The sequence below is a fragment of the Zalophus californianus genome, chromosome 11, assembly GCF_009762305.2.
Source record: "Zalophus californianus isolate mZalCal1 chromosome 11, mZalCal1.pri.v2, whole genome shotgun sequence".
Taxonomy (NCBI): Eukaryota; Metazoa; Chordata; class Mammalia; order Carnivora; family Otariidae; genus Zalophus; species Zalophus californianus.
Genome location: NC_045605.1, coordinates 84,224,188 through 84,249,629, shown reverse-complemented (window position 1 = coordinate 84,249,629; position 25,442 = coordinate 84,224,188). Strand labels below are relative to the sequence as shown.

At 32.6% G+C, this 25,442-nt stretch overlaps 1 protein-coding gene and 1 pseudogene across 10 annotated transcripts in view; one reads left to right on the top strand and one right to left on the bottom strand.

The window, feature by feature from the left end:
- Window positions 1-25,442, top strand: part of IMMP1L (inner mitochondrial membrane peptidase subunit 1) — a 74,686-nt gene that overhangs the window by 18,416 nt on the left and 30,828 nt on the right. For 3 of the 10 annotated variants that reach the window (XM_027578768.1, XM_027578772.1, XM_027578773.1), the window contains exons 2-3: window positions 1,193-1,305; window positions 12,612-12,870. The exons of 1 other annotated variant lie outside the window; for it this stretch is intronic. The gene's annotated coding sequence lies outside the window, so the exon portion shown is untranslated. Of the gene's footprint in view, window positions 1-1,192; window positions 1,306-3,682; window positions 3,703-12,611; window positions 12,871-25,442 lie in introns of those variants that run through there. 6 more of the 10 variants (XM_027578769.1, XM_027578775.2, XM_027578776.1 and 3 more) reach the window with 3 other exon arrangements.
- LOC113913609 lies at window positions 3,316-12,798 on the bottom strand (annotated as a pseudogene).

Below are 25,442 nucleotides of genomic sequence, written 5' to 3'. Positions count from 1 at the left end.
TAAGATTAATACATCAGTTTCTTTTGACTTCATTAAAATTAATGATAATTGTTAGAGAATCACTGTAGTCTTGCTATCATATACTTAAGTCAAGCTTTTCATATTATTTTGCCAGAAGAAAATAGTAGGAACCATTTTACATATTATTCATTAAATTTCAAATAAATATATTATTCATATATTAATAATATATTGATTTGTGATGATGTATATTATGTAAATTGTATATAATCATGAATATTTAAAGATGAATATTCATGTTATCTTTTAATGGCAAAATTTTATTTTTCAGTGTAGACACTGAAATGTTGCATGTAAACACATGGGAAGCAAACTGTTTAACATCTCAAAAGTGGAAATAAATATTTTGAAGTAAAATTGACATACAGTCCTATTAGTTTCAGGTATGCATCATAGTAATTTGTTATTTTTATACTTTATGAAATGATAAGTCTAGTTATCTGTCACCAAAGTTACTGCAATGCTTTTAGGAACCAAAGTTCCCTATGCTGTATATTATATCCCGTGACTTACTTATTCTATAACTGAAAGTTCATTTTATAATTGGAAAAAAGATTTTTTTTCAGTCATAAGACCAGACATGGAGCTATTTTAGTTGAATAGGAGGCAGGTTTTGACATCCAAGACAGTATCAAACATAGTATGTTTTTCGTTTGTCACATTTTAACTCATCACAGAGTTTTTCTGCATTATCATGTGCATTACTTGTATTCAGTAAGTATTTGACTAATCAGTCTTAACATATCTGCATTATACACTACTTCTCTGCTGCCTTTTCAATGTTAAAATTAACTTCAGATATTCATGCTGACATGTAGAAATGACGTTATATCCTGTTACTTGCAAATTGTTTAGAGTTTAATATATTAGAACTGCATATATTTGGCTGATCAACTCCTTTAAGTCCTTGACCACCGTTCTCTCTAGTTTGATTGATGTGTCACCCACTTACTATCTTCTGCTTAGATTTTCTGGTGGATTACTATTCTGGGGTATTTTTAATTGTTTTATCCAAAGTATTATCATATATCTGAATTCAAAATCCCATTGACTCACTAAGAGGAATATATACCTTAACAACTAAGAGACATTTGGTTATATTATATACTAATTCAACTCAACATGGCTGAAGGAATCCTTTACCTCATATAATTTTGATTTCCTGCTTTAGGAATCCTGAATTTGTGGATTATCCATATATACTTTGAGACATGCTTTAGATGTTTTTTTCTGGAAGCCTTGCATCTGTCCTAAAAATTGAATGTATTGTAGAACAGACCTATGGTAAGTGGTTTTTTTTTTTCCCACTCCTTTTTCTTCTGTCAGTTTCATGTTCATGTTAAGTCTTATGAATGTTGTAATGCTGCTCCCTGCTGGACACAGTGTAATTTTTTAAATTGGCACTTAATAGATGGGCAAATAACTGGTTAGCTGGATCCACTAAAGAGGGTGCATTCATAGAAAAACAACAGTATACAACAAAAGCAACTTTATTGTAGTGGGTGATACCATTGTGATTGTGTGATATCTGGAGTATGATGAAGGTGCTGATGGTCTTGCTTCTACATTTCATTGTCTGCTTGTGTAATGGTATCTACAAGTTATAACAAACATACATTGAAAGATGCTTGTAGATGATGGGATTTTCTAAATTGTATGTATATAATGTTTATAACTGAAGTCAGTTTATTATTTTTATTCTTTTGGTTTTTTGTAATTTAATTTCCTGTACTTCTGTTTTTCCAAAGGAAATATTTAAAACAGCTCCAGTATAATTTAAATTAGGCATTATTGGATCTATTTTTAATGGATCACCCTATGCTACACTTTATACAGTGGACTTTAAGTGTAACTTGCTTTGTATATTCACCCTATAATCCAACTATCATGTTTTCTAGTACACACAGTGAAAATATTTACACAGAGTGACATTGGGTTGGACCTCAAGTGTCATGTCTATGTCCATCCTATTATGAAACCTCACATTGTGTGTATACACAGGTGCTCCCAAAATTGTTAGAAAATGTGTGACAGTTAAGAAGAGTATTTTTCTTCTTTCTCGTGAGCTAAAATGTATTTTTTGGAGTGCAGCCTGTATAAAATTATTACCTAGATGTAATGTAGATTTTTTTTGAAAGTAAGCATACATTTTGTTGAAAAGAAGAAAAAGTAACAGAAACAACATTGAGCTAAGCAAAGACTTAATAGGGTAGCTATTCTTATATTTTTTTGTAGCCATGGGAAAGCCTGTGAAATTGACTCTTAATTAGGATTGTGGAAAATTAGGCATAGTAACTTATTTCTTTATTATTAAATATTACAATAAAAATTAGAAATGTAGACAAGAAAATAAATTGTTAGCAAAAAAGAGGAACCCTCTTTTCCTTCTCTATAAAAATATATTATTTCAGAAAACATACCATTTTAAACTTATTATAAAACATAACATCATATAGAAACATAAATGTAGGGGTGCCTGGGTGGCTCAGTCAGTTAAGTGTGTGCCTTTAGCCTAGGTCATGATCCCAGAGTCCCCAGGATCGAGCCCCGCATTGTGCTCTCCACTCAGCGCGGAGTCTGTTTCTCCCTCTCACCCTCCCCCCTGCTCATGCTCTCTCTCTCACTCTCTCTCTCAATAAATAAAATGTTAAAAAAATAATGTAAAAGGAATAAGTACAAAACAAGCATCCCTGTAACCATAGATCTTTACTGGTATCCCAGAAACCCTTGATATAATCTTCCTTTTCTTTAAAAGTAACGATTGTCTTGATTTTTATGGTAATTATTTATATAAACTCTATATAATTTTTATCATTTTTATGTATTTCTCAGAAATATTTTCACTTTTTGTCTCTTTAATCTTTATGGAATCGCATGTATTTTTTGTAAGCAATATTTTTTATTAGAAATGTTTTTGTTATTTTGGAAGAGAAGGGTATAAAGAATTAGAGATCTCAATGTAAAATCAGAGAGGACCTTTTCAGTGTACTGGGGAGCTTAGGGACAGGAGGAGTTCTAAAACATTTAGATGTAGCAACAGTTAGGGTGGAATCAAGATGCCTGGGGAGAGGCCTGTGGCCTTTCACAGTAAGTAGGAGGCTGGAAAGATGGCTACGAAGGGACAGCATTCTTCAGGAAAGGGTATAGACTAGGGGTGGATGGGTCCTATCAAAATGCAGTCAGAGAACACTGGGGGGAAACAGGTGGGTTATCTAGTGTGTACTGCTTTCAGGACCCCAAACCTGATATTGTCACAGTGCTCACATTGTGTTTCTTAGAACAAGTCTAGGGGCAGAAGCTCAGAACCCCTTCTCAGGAGGGATGGAGGCCACCCTGTTGCTGCTGCTGCTGCCACTGCTTAGCCCCCTCTACTGCATGGTGAAGGGTGGAGGAAATCCCCAGCAACATATGGCCCAGGCCTTGCAGCAACAAGGAGGTCCAACTGGAACAGCCCCCTGGTACTTTCTTTGGACCAGGTCCCTGAGGTCACAGTTCATGGAGTAGAGCTTGTAGAATGTGGCTTTGATGTTAGGCTGCCAAAGAAGTTCCAGGGGTTTTGCTTCTATGTGGAAAGTGATGAGGGTGATGTCCTTTCTGTGCTTGGTGTTCTCCCGGCCTGGGCCATATGACAGCACCCATTCCTGCTGGGGTCCAGCTTTTCCCCAAATCCAGCACCATCAGGTATGTGTCATCTTCCAACAGTTGGAAGAAGTCTTTGCTCTCCATAGAGGTCCCATCCTCTCTAGCACCAGTGTTAGCACTCCGGTCAGCTGAAGGGTCTCCATTGCCTTGTCTAGCAGTTCTTGGCGGGTGGCAGCTTTGGTCACAGAGACAGAAAGGTGGCTGGGGGTGGTGGAGCTGAGGTCCAGAACATATGGCTAAGCTCAGAGCTCATATTGGATACTGACCGAGGACTGGCGCCTCTGACTGCCTTCGTGCTTTCCTTCAGAGTGGTGCTTGCCTGCTACACCATGATCCTGAGATGGCTGTGGGGTACCCACTGGGGTATCAGGCAGCATGGGACATGGGTGGGTCAGCTGGTAAGTGCCATTGTCTGGAATCATATGTATTCTTTCTTCCCTTACTCAGCATTATGTTTTGAAAATCATCTATGTAGTTGCAAGTAATATTCTTTCCTTTTCATCATTATATATTATTCCTTGGGAATGACTATGACAATTCATTCATGCTCTTGTTGGTGGATATTTGGGTTGTTTCTAGTGTTTGGCTGTTATAAATGACATTGCTGTGAATGTTCTTTTACATATCATATGTTTTTTTATCTGTGTAAGGTAGAAAAAGTCATATATTTTCGGGTTAAAGATGATTGATTATATGGTATTTTAAATGAATTTAAATGAGTACATGAGAAGTTTGTTATATCTTGAGAGTAACACATATTAAATATTGGAAAAATTCTGAAATTTTTATAATTTCTTTTACTCTAGGCCTTAAACATAAAGTGGCATATAGTTTGTGATAGTTTCAAAATAGTATACGTATAGTTAGATGTATAGATAAAGTGAAGAAATAGATTATAAGACTTAAGGTAGTAACTCTGTGGTTTACTTTATTACTACATGTCGTACTCTGTATAACTCCTTCGCTTTACTGATGAAGAAACTAAGGAGGGCTAGAGAGATTGAGTCACTTGGACAAGGTCATTTAGCAAGTCAGAGCTAGAAACTAGATCAACCTGTCTACTTGGCAGTCACAATTTAAAGAAAACAAAGTGAAAAGTGAAATCAGGATATTTTCTTGAGTGTGTCCAGCCATTTAAGTGGAAAATTTGCCTGACTAGCTTTCAAAAATTATCAGATATTCTTTTGACTATTAACCAAGAATTGGCTTAGGACAGGGAATTCCATGTTTGAAGCCCCCAAAATGTTACTGCACTTTATCATAGCTCAACTTCTAAAAGACAGCCATAGTATAGTCTAACTTTGAGAATTTTACTTTGAGTGATTACTCATTCATTAGGCCTTATTAACAAATGGTATATTTCTCATCTGTTAATTTTGTGGATAATTAAATCTTATCCTTTTATGTGCCAAAACTTGTTTTGTATGAACATTTTTTTCAAAATGTTTCTGAAATAGAAAATTTAACCTCTGTTTTCTTAAACAGAACAAAGGGAGTATAATTTAACGTTTTTTTTTCTTATTTGTTTGTTTGTTTTTATGGCCCAGAGTTGTCATTATGAACATCAGTCCCTTCACGGAATTTATGTGACTTCCTCAGAAGCTTTTGCTGTGTAGGACTGTTTTCCTAAATTGTCCTAAACTGATAAGTTTTATGTCCGGGTGCTACGTGTAATGGGCGTTTGTTGTGTTTTGTCTTGTTTTACTTTTGTTATGTAATTCTTGTCTTTTGCTGTCAGTGTGTAATATTGACTAATATTAAAATCAACATTTGCATAACATATACTGTTTAGGTGAGAGCTGAAGTATGGATCTGTCCCATCTACTGACTAAGGGCACAGAGTGTGGCAGTTTTTTAAAATTTACTTTGTGTTCATCAACTAGGCTAGCCACTTTGTTTCAGAGGCCTGAGATTATCTGACAGCTGATTTCTGAACAGTTGAGATGCAGCATAGATTGCATATACCAGTCCTTATTTGGGGAATAAAAATTATGCACACATTTTCTTATAAAACAGTGATACTGAAATAGGAGGATCCTTATTTGGGGAATAAAAATTATTATGCACACATTTTCTTATAAAACAGTGATACTGAAACTGGAGTTGCTTAAGGATTCCTTCAAATGGGAAGTCCAATGGACTTAAGTGGGCATTTTGTAATTATAAGATATTTAATAGGATAGGCATTGAAATAAAAACAGTGTATTAGATGACACTGCCATTTGCAAACGGTAGTCATAAAAATTAAACCACCTTTGAAATGATAGCTTTTTCAAGGACAATATAGAAGTAACACAGATTTGGTTTCATGAAAACATTAGTGTTTCAAGAAAACCTTCATTTCAAAGTGAAATGCATTTGACTGTTTACCCAATTATAAACTACTGAATGTGAATTAAAAAAAAAAAAAAACCGGGGTGGGAGAGTATATTTTTTTGTTTTTGTTTTTGTTTTTTAGTATATTTGTTTTTGGATCACAGGAGATAATTGGGAGGAAAGGTAATTAGTTGCTATTGCAGTACATTAGGCATATGATGATTTCCTATGTCAGTGAGGTTTTTGTTAAAATTTGAAAATTCCTTTGTTTTAAAACTTACTACATGAACAGATTTTACCTGTACAATTGGGGGTAAAACAAAGAGCTTTATGTAGTTTTTTTTGCAATGAGAACATCTTTGAGAATTGCCCTATGAACAAAATATCTTACAAAGGAAGTATGAATAGCTTTTCCTAGGATACATTTGAGATGTATCTGTAGTTTCTGAAAGTGCAAAATGATACAACCCCCATAGAAAACAAATAGGCAATTTCTAGAAAAAGACCAATGCATTTACACATTTGTCTTCATACCAGTTTCAGAAATTTATTGCAGATGTACTGTGTACTCATGTAATAGCATGTATAGGAGTTTTTGCTGTAGCATTTTTGCAGTAGCCAAAGATTGGAAACAACGCTAATGTCTATCAGTAGGGTACTGTTAAGTGAACTGTAGCATATCTATACAATAAAATACTCTACAGCTATGAAAAAAAAAAGATGTTTTCTATTTGCAGATTTAGAAAGTTTTGAAACATACATTGCTATTTTAAAAGAGCAAAGTTCGGGGTGCTTGGCTGGCTCAGAGTGTGCCACTTCTGATCTCAGGGTGGTGAGTTCAAGCCCCACGTTGGGTGTAGAGATTACTTAAAAATAAAATCTTAAAAAAATAAAAGGGCAGGGGTGCCTGGGTGGCTCAGTCCATTAAGCATCTGCCTTCAGCTCAGGTCATAATTCCAGGGTCCTGGGATCGAGCTCCGCATTAGGCTCCCTGCTCGAAGGGGAGCCTGCTTCTCCCTCTGTTCCTCACCCCACTCATGCTCTCTTTCTCTCTTTCTCTCTCTCTCTCTCAAATAAATAAAATAAAATAAAAGGGGTAAAGTTCAGTGTTTAATAAACTACCTTTTGCACAAAGGGCAGGGAATAAAAATATATATTCATATTTGCTTATATTTGCAAAAATAAAATTTGGAAGTTTATGTAAAATTTAAATCCTGTGTGTGGATGAGTGAGGAAAAAGGAGTAGATGGGAATTTAACTGTATATCATGTAGATTGTTTTTGATTTTTGAATATTGTTTGAATATTGTTACTCATTAAAAATAGTTTTGTTTCATTTGTAAATCAAACGAGAAGGAAAGAAAGGGCTAAGTCTGCTATATTTACCACGAAATTAGCTAATTTTATTCCTTTATCCCCAGAGCCTGGCAGCAAGTTAAGCACTGAATAAATATTTATTACACAAATGGAAAATGAACCCTGTAATCTTTATATGATCTCTTTTAACTTGTTTCTTAAAGTATTTTTTCCATATAAGAAAAACAGTATTGTAGATCATGTATTGATTCCAATACAGAAATAAAGGAAAATATTTAAGTGGGAGGTAATGAGATACATTGTTTAGTTTATTATCATATTATCATGAAATTTCATTTTGTTTGATACTGTTATTAAAGAATTGTATTTTCTTTAACTTAATTGACAGAGTAAAATGGAAGTTTTCAAGAGATTCCTATAAATTAGGTAATGAACTTTCATAATTAACAAATAAAAGTTTATGAAATTTGAAGGCAAGAGGGAAAACAGCAAACATATGTATTCTTTATACTGCCTTGTCCTCTGTGTTGCTTTATTTTCTCACATAAAGGCAAATGTTCAGTCCTGAGATTATTTTAGCTCTATTATTATAGCAGCAGTAGCAGCAGCAGCTCCTCACAGAAAGGCCAGATACCTCTGAAAATATATTAGAGGTTGGGAGGTGGGAGAAGATCATAGGGTGAGTGGCTTTTTCTCTTCTTTTTAAAAGAGTCCAGGAATTTGTCTCAGCTATTGAGTTGAAAATTTGAATATTCAAATAAGCAGTATAAGAATGCTTAGTTTTCACCTTTAGATTTTATATTTGTCAGTTTCTAAATTTCCTTTGACAAGGATTTTGACTACCTTTGTATACTACTTATCTGTGTGTAAAACTGCCTTTTTAAAGCTATGTATACAGAGAAGTGCACATACTAAAAATAGATGGCTCAATGAATTTCCTAGAAACCAAATACACCCATGTAACCAGACCCCAGATAAAGAAAAGAACATTATATATGGTTTTTGTATTGTATAGATTTGTACAATAGAATTTTTTTATGTCTGGTTTCCTTTACTCAGCATTATGTCTTGAGATTCATCTACATTGTTCCATGTAGTTGTGGTTGGTTCATTTTCATTGCTCCATTTGACCATATCACAACTATTTTTTTTATCAATTCTGTTAGTAGACATTTGAGTGGTTTTCCATATAACATTACTATACACATCTAATACATATTTCTTGATTAATATGTTTGCATATTTCTTTTGTGGATGTCTATCAGTAGAGTAGTGGTTAAATGAACTATGGCATATCTATACAATGAAATACTCTACAGCTGTAAAAAAGAAGAGATGTTCTCTACATATGTTATATTTGAAAATTATTTTTAGAATCTTTTTAATTATTTTGATTTTAAGTAGGATTTTTTGTTAGCATCCATTTGTGTATAAGTTATGAACATTCATAAGGCTTTCAGTGATAATTTTTATTTAGAAATATTTTAGATATATGTTCTGATTATGTGCTATTACATTGCAGAAAAATGTTTTAATATGCTCTGGTATTTTAGTTTTTATCTTGTCACTAATGGATATTATAAACTTCAGGATTATTGTATTATTTAATTTTGCATTTATATTTCATGATGAGAGTAATTGCCTATTTAAAGATGTATTTTGTCTCTGATCATAGTGCTGAAATTAAAAAAAGGCAATTGTACTTGACTCTTAACTAAGCACTTAGATATTTTTCACTTGTCATTACATTTTTTAGTTTAAAGCATCAAATTAAATATTTTATCCTGGCTTTTATTTTAATTCATGCATTTAAAAACTGAAATTTAGATAAAAGATAGTTTCAAAATAAATTCAGTATATTATTTATGAGTGGAGCAACACATTAGCATTGGGTTCACAATAGATCATATCGCTTTTATTCCATCTTACAAGCTTAGCAGCACAAACAGAATAATCAACATATTATTTGGCTGTCATCTGCTGAACAGAAACCAGAGATCACAAGGAGGTTTTCCCTAGCTGTGGTGATGGCCTTTTTGTTCCAAGCCCCCATCTGGGAGGGCCATGGTGTGTTATCATATGGAACGCGGGGTTTTCTGTAATCTGCTTAGCTGCACTGCAGTTTGAATCTTCATTCCATGTTTGTGTAATTTATAATTTTAATGAGACCATGGCTCTTGTGGGCTTTGAAATATATTAAAAGCTCTTTTGTGCATATGCTTTTGTTCTTGCTTAATAGGCTCAGTGTATTTAAAACTGATGAATTTTTATTCATGAATTTGGATGTCTGGGGATTAACTTAGACTGAATATCATTACACTCATATATTGATGCTTGGAAAGTTTTTTTGTTGTTATTATTTTTTTTATGTGTGTCTCTGTGTCTGTGTGTCTGTGTGATACTTGCTACCAGAAAAGGAAAGAACTTACATAATTTTTAAAAGGCTAGGAAAAAGTGAAATGGCTAGATCAGAAAGAATTGATTTAGATTTTATCCATCTTATTGATACTCATATTTCATCATTAGTCTTAGTATTTTTAGATAAATATTATAAAGTAATAATAATGCAAAAACAACTTTTAAGTGAGTTAATACCTCACATATTACTGTTTATATTGAATTAATATTCCAGTGTGACAAAGATAGACTTTGTATTTTAATTGTAGGACATCAATTGTTGGGTCATACTAAATCTGCCTTTAACTTTCTTGACTAAATTAGGTATATGTTTTATATTTTAACTATTTGTAGTCTTCCTTATTTCTGTAAAACCCTTTTTATTAATGGATTTTTTACATTAATACACCTACAGTGTATTAATGTAAAATTTTTACATTACACCTACAGTGATGAATATGATGAAAAGACTAATGGAAAAGCAGATTTCTAATAATTTATGAAATTGACCTTTTTTATTTTGCTAAACTAATGAAATATATTAAATGCTTCAAATCTCTATAGTTATTACTTCTAGTGTATTTTTAAATTTTGAATATAATTATATAGCACCTTAGAAAAAAATCATGGCCCTTTCTAGATCCGGACATATTTTCTGAAGTTGCTGTCTATTGGATTCAATTAGTGGTGACATATAGACCTAACTAGTCCTTTTATGAAGTTGCCCAAGATGTATTTTTTGTACAATTCTATGTTTAATCGACTAAAGCATTTTGTAACTATAAAACATCATTCTTTTTTGATATATGATGGTCAGCAGTTTGGTTGGTCCCTTCTTCTCCCCCATTACCTTTAAGCTAGAAATAAGAAATACAGGCTGAAATGACAGCATTTTGTTCTTGTCTTAGCTTATCTATCAGACTTGACATTGGAATGTTTGTTTTTCCAAAATAATCGCCTGCTTTAGTATTTTTTATTAGTTGTGCAATTTCATTTAGCTTAGGAATTTATTATTGAAAATGTATGATTTGCTAATGCAGTGCTGTCCAATAGAAATATAATGCAAGTCATTTATGTATTTTATTTAATCCATTATATCCAAAATCTTATCTTTCAACATGTAATCAATATAAAATATTTTAGTATTTTTTGTACTATGTCTTCAAAGTCCAGTGTATATTTTATACTCACATCTCAATTTGGACTAGTCACATTTCACATGCTCAGTAGCCATGTGTAGCTAATGGCTACCTTATTGAACAGGGTAGCTCTAAAGTGTAATTGAAATTACACAAGGTGTTTTTTTATAGCTCGTGGGACTGATTCTTTTGGCATATATCTGCCTGATTAATACACAAAATCATAATTATGTCACCTGACTCCTGAGTACTTATCAGATATTGTATAGATATGCTTAAATATATTGTGATGATAAGGAAATAATGGCTAATGTATTGGATGTAGTATACTCCTCAATAGTTGTGGGCAAATCAAACTTGTCAAACATATTTCAAGTATACCAAGAAGCTTAGTTTTATAAGAATCCCATGGCAAATATTAATACTTTTTTTTAAATAGAAAACTCCTCATTCTTAGAATTTTTCTGCATAGGTATTTTTGTGAAAGTATATCTCTCTTTTCGTATAAGTTTGCTTAGAGCTTATATAGCTTTAAACTTGTTGGAAGAAAAAAGCGTAAAATTCTCTAGGATTCTATACATTTTAAATGCTCTGTATATATTCAAATATAAGGAGAGGGAACTTCATTAAGTAACATGTAGTTAAGAACTATATAAAACCTTGAATTACAATTGATTTGAATTGATTCAAATATTTTAAAGTATAAATGATCAAGGTGATGGGTATAAAATACTGCTACTGCACCCACTTTAAAAAAAGTAGAGACTTTATGTGTAATTGACCTTGCTCAAGTATGGTTTTGAGAGAAAATCATGAAATCTCTGAATTTTTCACATTTTGAAAATTTTAACACTTTAAAATTTTGAGGGAAATGAGCTGATTTTTATGTAATCTAACTTTTCTGTAGATATTGCATGATGCCTGTTGTATTCTTTTACTCAAATTTTTATTGACTTCTCTGTGACTTCTGCATTTAAAGTGTTGACACAAAATGTTAAACTATTCTTTAAACAATACGTCTAGTTTCTTGGAGATGATAAATCCATCCATTGATTTCCTAATTTTATTATGTACACAGTCAATTGTAATCCAAGATTACAGCAAACAAGATGTTAATTTCGAGCCATAATCTATGTACATTTCAATTACAGAGCATGATTGTTATAGAAGCACAGAATAAAAAGGAATAACATTTGTGCTATCCTCACAGGAGCTGTCAATAAAAGATGTAATAGGGGATTTAGGAATCTGGAAATGGCCAACTAATTTATGTGAATCTATTTTATTTCAGCTAGAAAGACCAAGCTCTTTTTCGTCTGCACTGCATATTGCAGAGCACAGGCTGTCTATAGAAAACCAGGCGGCTGCATATGGATAGTCCCTTGATATCATTCACTTGCTGTGTAATCTTATTATGCAAAGTTCTAATCTTCACCTAGAATGAATGCCTCTGGGTCAGAATATAGTCATATCAGGGTTTTTGAGGTCATGTTTTGTGATCCTTAGCTTATTCTTCTAAGTAGAGCTGGGATTTAAAGGGTATTCCCCAGACGCTAGCAGAGATACACAGCAGAACCTGCTGCCTTTTTGGAAGACAAGACCAACATGAGGTCCCTGGTAGGATTAAACTTGATTTGTAGCTGTAGGATTTTTTAACAGATGTATTATTGGACAGGGAATAGGGGGCCACCAGCACAGCAAAATTGAATCACGACTGGCATTCTCAGGGAGTTTGCTGCCTGCTAAAACAGCAGCTGCATGTGGATTTGACTTCTTTCAGGTGAAGCGACTTCCAGTCATTTGGAAAGGATGGGATGAAAAGGAACCTTGGTGATAATTTTGATGTCTGCAAGATTTAGTACCAGTGTAATGGGATTATCGGTAACACCTTCACTGCAGAAAAAGCCACCTGGCGCTATAACTGGCAGCAACTGAGAACTAATCCTTTCCCATCTCTTGGATGTCATTCATGAAGCTCAAAGCGATTTCTGCCCTGCTAACTGTGATTAATTTTATAAACAACAACAACAAAAAATCAGGTGATCAAGGCAAAGAATATGCTTTTTATTAATTATTTTTAATATGTAGCCTTATTATAAGCTATATGACTTATAAATTATGTAAGACATACATAAACTATATGTATAACTTAAAATTTAAAATGTTCAAATTAAAAATTTGATTATTAATGTCTTGTACTTTTTCGAGTTGAGTGACAATGTATTTGCTATTGTTAAAGATTTATATTTGAGATTAAATATTAAATACTTTAGTTTTCTTTTGGCTATAAGGCCATTATCAATAAATTAATCAAAATATCTGTAGGTATAAGGAATTGGAATAACTTGTTTTGTCATACATTTTACCTGTTTCCGACTGCTTTGATTTCTGATTAAATGTTTTTAGTGAGTAAAATCTTTAATGATATAAAAATATATAGACATATTTTTATGGGAATTTATATATTATATGGGAATTAAGCAGGATAATTAAGGTAATGCTAGCTCAAACTGATGAACTTTTTGTGAAAGTGTATGATCTTAATATATAAAAATCCTTAAAATAGTTAATACTGAATGACATTTTTTAAAATCAGAAATTCTTAGTGAAAGTTTTCCTTTAGCAAGTAGAGGTTTAGTTGTTATTTGCTCTAGAATCATGTATTAGCTAATTGAGGTTTTTTTTTAAGTGTTTTATTTAAAATAAAAACTTTATCAAGTACTTTGTTTAGAGGTGTTAATTATTTTAATATTCTTCTCCTACATGGTCCAGAATAAACTGAAAGAAAATGAAGTGAAATTATCCCATCAGTCACCCAAACAGTATACAACATAACTGCCAAGAGTAGAAAAGATAATTAGTGTTGTCAGTGTTATGATCCTAGAGTACTTACTTTTAAAATATTTATTCATAGAACTTGATTTTTATCTTGTTGTTGTTTTTGATTTAGTAGCTTTATATTTAAAAAATAGATTATAAAATCTTACTCTTAATGTTTTTATACTTTAAATTTTAACTAAATATAGGCAAATAAAATAATTTTTGCAATTATAAGAATTATTAAAATATAATCATCCAGTATATACAATGCATTGATTTACTTGTAGCCTCTGTTTACATATAGTACATTTTATTCTTTTTCATAGGAGATCTTTATCAGAAAAATCAATAAATATAAGAAATTTATGTAGAGATCTTTGGCCAAACTACCTGGCAAACTTGTCATTGTTAGTGGATTTTGTTTTAACTCGTTCCAAGCTATTGTATTCCAAAATGTGTTTCTTCATTGTTGTCATATTTTAAGTGAATGGGTGAGAAAGCCTAACAGTATTTTTACTGAACTGTATTATGTTAGTTTATAGACTTCTTGAGCCTTCTGTTTGTATCTTTACTAGAAAAAGTGTTCATTTAAAAATATACTATCACAGTGAAAAGATCTATCCATGAAATGAGCAAACTAAATTCTTTTTCATATCCTTGTAGTATAATCACTTATATTTTAAATATAAAACTTTTGGTTTATATGTAATTTCAGATTATTTTGCCAGATAGTGTATTTTCTCAGGGTAACGTTTTATGGTAGTTAATGGTATTTTATAGTTATTTTTTTAAAGTAGCTTTCCTTTCAAAACAAAATTTGTCTCAAAGCTTTTATTAAACATAGTCAATATTTTCTGCTTTTTACTCAGCTGTTTACTAAATGGCTCTTGAGAGTATTTTTTCCTTTTCCATCCTAGGCATTCTTATTTGATTAGAGATGGTTATTTCCTTTGGAAAGCCCCAAATAAACTCATCTTAATTAAAAGGTCTTCACAGTGATACGCATTGTTTTCAGTTGGATTCAAGATCACCCGAATTTAATACCTTCTTGGTAACTTATGAGAAATTTGACTCATCTTTGAAAGCTACAAATACTAAATTTATTGGCACAGGTGACGAATGATGTCATAAAAGTTAAGGAAGGTGATTTTAGAGATAAGAGAAAGGGAGATAGACTGAGAGAAATGATAAGAAATTTTTAAAAAGGAGTAAGTCAGGTGTAACAAAAGCAGGATGGGAATCATAGGAATTCTTGATTATTTAAGAGATTCTGAGCTTTTTTTTTTTTCTTTTTTGACAATTTATGAGACTTGGTGTCTCTCTAAAGGACCATACATGAACTGTAGACTGGCACAGTGACAGCTAGCCTATGATAAAGCTAAATGATATTTTTCCATCTGAATGAATACCCTTCAGCTATTGCACATACAACTTGTGTATTCTGAAATAGATGGATTTTATATAGTCATTGGGGGATTATTAGTGGATGAATGGGATGGTTTTGGTATTTCACTCTTTGGAAGCTGTTATTTGTCTGAAAAGTGTTAACTGCTTATAATTTATAAGTATAAAATGAGTTTTAGTATTTGGATATATATAAAAAGTGAACTTCAGAAAATAACACTGGATTTTTAAAAATCCTTGAAGTGTTAGCATGATAAAGTTTGATGATGAAATCAAGAGTTCTCCCAAAGTTAACATTCAGTTTAAAAACAATGAATGGTTAAATTTTGTCAAATTTCTGAAAATGTCGAGCATGTCTCAGCAGTCCCAAATGACAGCACAAAGTCCTTTATGGGGCTTCCTTCCTGGAAGCTTATTAAAACTATAGATTCTGTAGGCTTGCTCCCACAAATTCTCATTCATTAGCTCTATGATGGGAGCCTGGGAATTTGGATTTTGAATTAGGTTCTCAGTTTTTTGTTGCACTCATATTTAAAGCAGTGACTACTTTAAACCTTAAAGTTAGGGCAATTATTTCCCTGGAGTGCATAAAAAAAAATAGGTTTAAATAAAATCTTACAGATTATGGGGATCAGAACTCCTTAATTTGTAGTTCTAGAAAAATACCCTCTGCACAAGTCTTACAGTAGATTTAACATTACAGATTTGAACAATTCATGAGCAGCCCTGAAGGTGATTTTGAAATGGCAGGAATTTGAATTACTTGAATGGAGAGGCTGCTGTGTGAGAGTGAATTATTTAGCTCTTGAGCAGAGTACACCACTCAGCATCCATGTCTTAATAAGTCTGTTCTCTTCTTGTCACTTCCATGCAGATTCTGAAATGGACATATATCTTTCAGTTATTTTATATATAATCATTATATGGGGGGGAAAGTAGCTTGTGTAGATATTCTTGAATTTGAGAAATCACAGGAAGTCTCAGGAATGTCATTCTTACCCAAATGGGGATAAATGTAGTAAAACTGTAATGTCAGGATTTTTCTTCTTCACATCTACTTCTCTCTCTATTCCCCTTTTATTAATGTGAACATTTCTTTAAATGCTAATGTGTTTACTAACTGTTCTTATCAAAACAAAAAGAGGTTATGATTTTAATCACTTTGGCTGCTTATACTTTAAAATGAATGAATTTCTGTAAATTGGTAGTCTCAATTAACACTGATATTTTACTTTTTTCCCTGAAAAGATGCATATATCTTTTCGAATTAGTGTTTTTGTTTCCTTTGCATAAATATCCAGAAGTGGAATTACTGGTTTGTATGGTATTTCTATTTTTATTTTTTTGATGACCCTCCATACTGTTTTCCATAGTTGCTGCACCAGTTTACATTCCTACCAACAGTGCATAAGGGCTTCCTTTTCTCTACATCCTGGCGAACATTTGTTCTTATCTTTTTGATAAAGCCATTCTGACTAGTGTCAGGTGATATCTCATGGTTTTGATTTGCATTTCCCTGATGATTAGTAATGTTGAGCATTTTGTCATGTGTCTGTTGACCATCTGTATGTCTTCTTTGGAAAAATGTCTACTCAGGTCCTCTGTCTATTTTTTAATTGGATTATTTATGGGATTTTTTTATTTTTTGGTGTTGAGTTATATGAATTCTTTATATATTTTGGATATTAATCCTTTTTCAGATATATTATTTGCAAATTATCTTCTCCCATTTAGTATATTGCCTTTTCTTTTTGTTGATGGTTTTCCTTAACTGTGTTTCCCTTGCCTGAGGAGACAGATCCAGAAAATATTGTTAAGACTGATATCCAGGGGATTGGTGCCTATGTTTTTTTTTTTTAATTCTATTTTATTATGTTATGTTAGTCACCATTCATTACATCATTAGTTTTTGATGTAGTGTTCCATGATTCATTGTTTGCGTATAACACCCAGTGCTCCATTCAATATGTGCCCTCCTTAATAACCGACAAGAGGCTAATCCATCCCCCCACCTCCCTACCCTCTAAACCCTCAGTTTGTTTCTCAGAGTCCATAGTGTCTCATGGTTCATCTCCCCCTCCGATTCCCCCCCTTCATTTTTCCCTTCCTACTATCTTTTTTTTTTAAACATATAATGTATTATTTGCTGCCTATGTTTTCTTTTAGGACTTTTGGTTTCAGGTCATAAATTTAGGCCTTTAATCCCTTTTGAGTTTATTTTTGTGTATGGTGTAAGAAAGTGGCCCAGTTTTGTTCTCTTGCATGTAGCTATCCAGTTTTCCCAGCACCATTTATTGAAGAGACTGTCTTTCCCCCACTGTATATTCTTGCTTCCTTTGTCATAGATTGATTGACCATGTAAGTGTGGATTTGTTTCTGGCCTCTCTGTTCTGTTCCATTGATCTGTGTGTCTGTTTTTATGCCAGTACCCTACAGTTTTGATTACTATAGCTTTGTAGTATAATTTGGAGTATAAGATAATAAATTTGTGTTGTTTCAAGCCCTAACTTTACAATAGGTTTTTTACAGCAGCAACAGGATACTAATAACATCTGTAACCAATTCTCAGTTTATCAGCCTGCTTTATTCTGGGAGTTCCCAATTTCTGCTTATGCATGACATCAACTCCTGAGACTGAAAAAATAAAAACCTGGAGCAATAGCTCCCTCATCTTTCTACCATCAAACTGACAAAACTACCAGTTTCTGAACCCATCTTGTTTTCCTTCTTATTATGTTGGAAAAACAATCCCAACTTCTGTAAAAAGCCAATCTGTCTATTTTTGTTTGCTCTCACCCTCTCCGGCCCTGATTGATTGATTAATTGATACACACACACACACACACACACACACACACACACACACACACACACACACACACACACCTGGGTAACCACTACTTGGGCTCAAATACCTGCCCCACAAATTTAGTGACTTTTCTGACCTCTCCTCACTGATTAGTTTTGTTTATATTTGACCTTCATAAAAGTGAGTAATATAAATGGAATCATATAACATGTATGGAATCATACATCTTTTGTGTTTGTCTTTTTCACTAACCTTATATCTGTGAGATTTATTTATGTTGTTGCATGTAGCAGTATTTTATTCCTTTTCATTGCTGTGTAGTGTCCGGTTGTAGGAGTATACCAAAATTTATTCATTCTCCTAATGGTCGGTATTTGGGTTGTTTATAGTTTTGGGATATTATGAATAAAGCTGCTATGAAAATTCTTGTATATGACATTTAGTGAATATAAGCATCTCTTTCTGTGGGTATATATTAGGACTACCAAACAGTTTTCCAAATGAGTTGTATAAATTTATTCTTTCACCATCAATGATTGATGGTTCTAGTTGCTCTGTATCTTTTTCAGCTTTTCATATTGTCTTTGTAATTTTAGCCACTGTGATGGTTTTATGGTAACATCTCTTATAATTTACAGTTCCCTGATAAAAAATGATGATGAGCTTTTCATATCAGCTAGTTGGGTATCCTCTTTTGTGATTGCTTAATCATGTTGCTTAATTTTTGTTAGGTTGTTTTGTCTTTTTTTAAATGATTTGTTGGCATTTTCTGTATATTCTAAATGTTCCTTTTCCAGACATATATCAAGAGATCACTGTATCTTTCTCTATAGATAAAGATATTTGCTCCCTGTTTTTTTGTGTGTGTTTTTAAAAATGGTGTTTTTGATATATGGAAGTTTTTAATTTTAGCAAAATTGGATTGATCAGTCTTTTAGGATTAGTGTTTTAGCCTTACCAAGAAGTATTGAAGACAATCTCCATTTTCTGCTAGAAGTATTATTATTCTACCATTCATATGTTTGTCTGTAATCTCTCTCAAATTAGTTTTTATACTTAGGTTACAGGTTAAGGTTTGTTTTTTTTCCCCAATATGTGTATCATTGACCTAGCACCAATTATTAAAAAGACCATCCTTTTCCTACTGGACTGTACTAAAACCTTTGTTATAAATCAGAAAACCATGTAAGTGTAGCACTGTTTTCTTGATTCCATTGGTCTGTTTGTCTAGATTTACCACATATAATATTCTCTTACTGAAACTTACCATGAATCTTGATATTTGAAGTAAGCTTCTCCAGTTTTATTCTTTTTAATGTTTGCCTTGGCCAATCTAGGTATTTTGCATTTCTATATATGTATCTTACAATGAGTATGCCATTTTCTACTGGAAAAAATCTCCCCTGGGGAATTATACTGAATGTATATTGAATGAGGGAGAATTGGTAACACTGGAAATGCTTCGAATCCCTAAATAGAGTGTATCTTTCTATTGTTTAGGTCATCTTCATTTTCTCTTAGCATTGTAAAGGTCTTACACATTTCCTTTGACTTTGTCTTAAGTATTTGATGCTTTTTAGTATTGCTGTATATGGTATTTTATTGTTTTTTAAGTAAGTCATATACAGTATTTTAAAATTTTGTTTTCTAGTTGGTTTTTGCTAGTATGTAGAAATTCAGTGATTTTTTGCATACTGATCTTGTATCAAGAGACCGTGCTAATGCATATGTTTATTCTTTTTCTATGTAGAGAAGTCCCTTTTGTTAGTGATGACCTTTAACTTCTTCCTTTCCAGGTTTTATATCTTTTTTAGTGAATTGTCATGTCATTAGTTTACCATTAATATGATGTGGGCTCTAAGATTTTGTTATTGTTGTTTATTTGTTATTGTAGATAATCCCTATAGTTTAAAAGAAGTCCCCTTCTATTCCTAGGTTTATCAAAGGAAGTGTTGAATGTTATCAGATACTTTTACTGCGTGAATGTGGGTGGTCACATGATTTTCTTTCTTTTTTTCTTTTTATTCTATGAATAAATAATTGATTTAAAAATGTTATGCTGGGGTACCTTGGTGGCTCAGTCAGTTAAGCGTTGGGTTTCACACGGGGCATGGAGCCTGCTTGGGATTCTCTCTCTCCCTCTTTCTCTCCCCTTCCCCCCTTAAAAAAATGTTATGCCAACTTTCTGTCCTTGGAATAAACTCCATTTACTCATGCTCTTTTTTATATACCATTGTATTCAGTTTGCTGATTTTTGTTTAGGATTTTTTGTATTTATGTCAGTGAGAGAATTTGTTTTGTAATTTTGCTTTCCTGTTATGCCCTTGTCAAGTTTTGGTATCAAGGTTATACTGACTGCATAAAACCAGATGGGAAGTATTCCTTCATTTTCTGTTCATTTACAGAGTTTATGATTGATGTTATTTCTTCCTTAAATGTTTGGAAGAATTTATCAGTGAAGCCATCTGGCCCTCAATTTTTCTTAGTGGGAATATTTTTAATCACATTTCTTGTATACCTCATAGGACTATCCACAATTTTAATTTCTTCTGTCAGTTTTGGGAAGGTGTATCAGTTAAATTTAACTTAATTTAAAATGTTAGAGTTTTAGGCTAAAGTTTTTTTATAACATCCTTCTAAGATCTTTAGTATTTGTCAAATCTCTAGTGTTGACTCCTTTTTTTAATCCTTATACTGATAATTTGGGTTCTCTCTCAACTTATTTTTTTCTCTGATCAGATCAAGACTTGCTAGGGTTTATTAGTTTTACTAATTTTGGAAAACAACCAGCTTTTGGTTTCATTGACTTTTGCTATTGCATGTTTGCTTTTTTTGTATTTTATTTATATTTATTTTATATTTTATATTATTTTTATATCATTGATTGTGTTACTATTTTCTCTATAGTTTCTGGTTTTAATCTGTGCTTTTTCTATCTTTTTGAGATAAACGCTAAGGTCATTAATTTTCATCCTTTTTATTTTATTCATTAAAAGCTATAAATTTTCTTCTTATTGCTATAGGTGGCTCCCACAAGTTTTGATGTGTCATATTTTCCTTATTGTTTAGTAAAAATGGGAATTTTTAAAGATGTATGTTCTTTAACTTCCAAGCATTTGCAAATGTTTACCTTCTTGTTACTGAATTCTAGTTTAACTCTTCTGTTAAATACTTCAGAGAATATAGAATGGTTTTTCAGTCCTTTGAATTTTTAAAATCCTTTTATTCTTATGAAATATTTATTTTTGTCTTTAGTACTACCTTAGAGCCTGTTTGTTCATTTATTGATATAAATAAATGGTGAGTATGTGTGGAATTTCTTTTATTTTCATTATTTCTGTTACCTAATATTTAATGTTTGTGACTAGGAAATGTAGTGGTTTTGTTTTAAATCTAATCTGACAATCTTCATCTTTTAATTGGCATATTCTTTTAGATTTAATGGACACTATTTTTGAATTAAGTCTACCATCTACCATTAGTTTTGTGTTTCTGTCATGTTTTTATTTCTCCTCGCCTTCTTTTGTAATTATAGTATTTTTCCTCTCTCAGATCTTTTTTCTTCTATTATTAGTTATATAATCTTTCAGTTTTAATTTTTTATATTATAACATGAATTTTTGACTTTATATTGATTAAATCAGATACCCCTGTAACACTGAGAACTGTGCAAAAACTTAACTAATTTAACTTCATTTAACTCCCTTCTTCCTTTTGTGCTATTGTTGATGTAAATAATACTTTAACATGTCTTATAGCCCTAAAAACATTTTCATTATTGTTTTAAATGGTTTCATTATCTTTATCTAAATATGTATTCTGAATTTTCTTTGTTCTGTTTTGCATTTGCCTGTTTCATTTTGTTTTTGCCTGAATTACTCCCTTAGTATCTATTTTATTACAGGTGCACTGGCAAAAATTTTCTCAAAACTTGTTTTCTGAAAATGTTTTTTATTTTGCTTTAGCTTTTAAGGGATTTTTCACTGAGTATAGACTTATAGATGGGTACTTTTCAGCACTTTAAAGATGACATTGCATTTTTTTCTGGTTTCCATTTTTCTTATAAAAAGTTAGCCATTCTGTTGAACAGAGAGAATTATTCATTTGAAAATAAAGTAGTCTGTATTTCTGACCACTTTTAAATTTTTTTCATTGTCTTTTTTTAAAGACTATTTTCTTAGAGCAGTTTAAGATTTATAGCAAAATCAAGGGGAAGGTACAGAGATTTCCCATGTACTCCCTGTCCCAACACATGCATAACAATGCCCATTATCAATATCCCCCTCCAGAGTGGTACATTTGTTATAATTGATGAACCTACATTGTCACATCATAATCATTCAAAGGTCATAGTTTACAGTTTATTCTTGGTGTTGTATATTCTTTGGCCTTGGTCAAATGTATAATGACTTGTATCCATCATTATAGTACCATAGAATTTTCACAGCCCTAAAAATCCTCTGTTCTTTGCCCATTCATCCTTCCTCCTAATCCTTGGCAACCATTAGTCTTTTTATTGTCTTCACAGTTTTGCCTTCTCATTGTCTTAATTTCAGTAATTTTACTCTACTGTGCCTGGATGTATTTTGTTTGTTTCTTTTGATTTATACTGTTTAGGGTTTGCTAAGTTTCTTGAACTTGTGAGTTAATGTCTTTTATCAGTTTTGGAAAGCTCTGAACCAGTATTTGTTCAAAATACTGCTTCTGTCCTATTCTTTTTTTCCTTAGGTCCATGATTATACTTGTTTCCTGTGTTGTCCACCTGTTTTCCTTCCTGTGCTTCAGTCTGATTACTGTCTCCCAACCTACCTTCAAGTTTACTTCTGTTAGGCTGAGTCTGATCTGCTAGTAAATGTAATGAATTTTAAATTTTAATTTATTCTGTGGTTTTGTGTTGTGTAGAATTTTCACTTGATTTTTTAAATAGTTTTATTCTCTCTTCAACTTCACCATCTTTTCCCCCATTTTTTTGAATGTTAGTCATAGTTATTTTCATCTTTGTATTAATACCAATATTTGAATCACCTGTTTTTTTCTGTTGGAATTTTGGTCATTCTGTTCTATTTTATAACATGCTTTGATTGAATGAAGTCACTTGGTCATATTTTAGAGCATGCTTATAATCATTCATTGAATTAAATGAAAATTGTAATAACCCAGTTTAAAAAACTGTCAGGGGGTTGAATAGATATTTCTCCAGGGAAGATATAAAAATGACCAATAAGCACATGGGAAAGCTGCTCAACATCATTGGTTATTAGGGAAATGCCAATCAAAGCCACAATGAGATACCACTTCACTCTTACTAGGATGGCGCTAATCAAAATATGGACAATAACAAGTGGTATTGGCAATAATGTGGGGAAATTGGAACCCTTATACATTGCTAGTGAAAATATAAAATGGTGCAGCCACTTTGTAAGAACAGTTTGGCAGTTCTTCAAAAATTGAACAGCATTTTCATATGACTCAGCATTTTTACTCCTAGATATACATCTGAGAGAATTGAAAACATGTGACCACACAAAAACCGTACACAAATGTTCATAGCACATTCTTCATAATAACCAAAAAGTGAAAACCCACATGTCCATCAACTGATGAGTGGACACAGAAAAATGATGTATCCATGCATTGGAGTAATATTCAGCCATAAAAAGGAATGATGTGCTGAGGCATGCTACAATAAGTATGAACCTTGAAAACATTGTGCCCAGTAGAAGAAGCCAATAAAAAGAACTCCACATATTGTATGATTCCATTTGTATAAAATGTCTAGAATAAGCAAATCCATAGATGCATGGCTGCTAGGAGCTAAAAGGAAGGGGGGAAGAAATGGAGAGTGACTGCTAATGGATGTAGGGTTTTTTGTTTGTTTTTCTTTTGAGATGATGAAAATTTTCTGGAATTAGATAATGGTGATAGATATACTAAAAACCTTTGTATATACTAAAACCACTGAATTTCACACCTTAAAAGAGTGAATTTAATGGTATATGAATTACATCAATTTTTTTTTTTTTAAAAAGGCCTTCCTATCCAAGGTTATAAAAAATATTGTAGGAATTCTAAAGAATGTTGTGTTCTTTCTGTGAAGATTAAGGGTTTTAGTTTTGTTTTGTTTTTCCCCAGCAGGGAGTGTATGAATAGGTTGCTTTAATCCTGTGTAGGGTTGTATTTTTTGTTAAGGCTTATCTATTTCAGTTTTGCCCTCACTCCCAGTGGTAACCTTACTGTAGTCCTAACTAAGATGGGTAACCTTGGAGGGAAGTCCAGCCCCTATCTCCCTCACAGTGTGTGTGGTTTTCTGTGGTTGCTCACGTCTTTGCTTAGGTTTCTAGCCTTTTTACCTACTGTTTTCTGCTGATATTCTGGGAGTCACACACTGCTCAGTAGCAGTTTAGGAGTTGGCTAGCACCTTATGGAGAGATTGCATGCAGACTTGTGGTCCCTTCCTGTTTGCAGCTTGACCCCCACATGCCATCTTCTTTGACAACCACAATTTCCAACCTCTGTCTTGACTAAGTGGGACTGCCACTTTCTCCTAAAATTATTTTCCTGTGCTGTGAATTGGCCAATACTCTCAGAGAAAAGGCCAAGTGAATGTGGAGCTTACCTTATGTTCTTCCCTTCTTTCATAGATCCTAGCCCCTCACATTCTGCCTAGATTGCTGCCTAATGCATCTAAACAGCTCTTTTGTATATTTTATTCAGATTTTATAATTGTTTTCTTGTTTTCGTTAAGAAGGTTAATCTGGTACAAACTACTCTGTCAAAACTGGCATTGAAGTCCTCCTTTTGCCTCCTTTCTTCAGTGTTCAGTCATCTATTTCCCCACCCTTTTTCCCTTTCTCATCAGTAATTGCTCCTCATCATTAGCCTCTCTCCGGATTCTTACCATTGGCTCTCAAAGCATGCTGCTGTGTTTCTATGTTTAAAAGAACCTGTTCAGTACTATATTCTTTCTATTAGTCTACTGCAGTGGTTCTCAACTGAAGGTGGTTTTGCATCCCAGGGAACATTTGGTAATGTCTGGAAACATTTTAGATTGTCACACTGAGGAAGGGGATACTACTGGTATCTAGAGGCCAGAGTTGCTAAAATCCTACAATGTGTAAGGTAGCTCCCCACAGCAAAGACTTGTCTGGCCCCAAGTGTTAATATTGCTGAAGATGAAAAACCCTGCTCTACTTTTTGGCTTTCCTGAATAGCCAGACTTTTCTGAACAGTTGACTGTTTATGTTGTCTCCTTTTCTGCATCTCCCTTTCATACTTTTTAAAAAGTTAATTTTTTACAGGTAGTACCCAGATGATTTTTAAGGGTAAAATAGTGCTATAATACTTATAAAGAAAATAGCAGTATTCTCCTAGCACCCCTTAATTACATAGTTTTGGCTAGTTAGATGTAAATGGAAAAAAGGTTTTTTTTTTCCCTAGATAAAAAGACAACAAATTAGTAGGGAGTAAACTCTTAATAATTTTTTCTGCTTGTAACTTGGCTGTAGCAGCTAATGTTGTTAGAAAATAAATATCTTCCTTGTTTAAATTACTGTTCTAGTTTTCTCTTGTTTGCAGTAG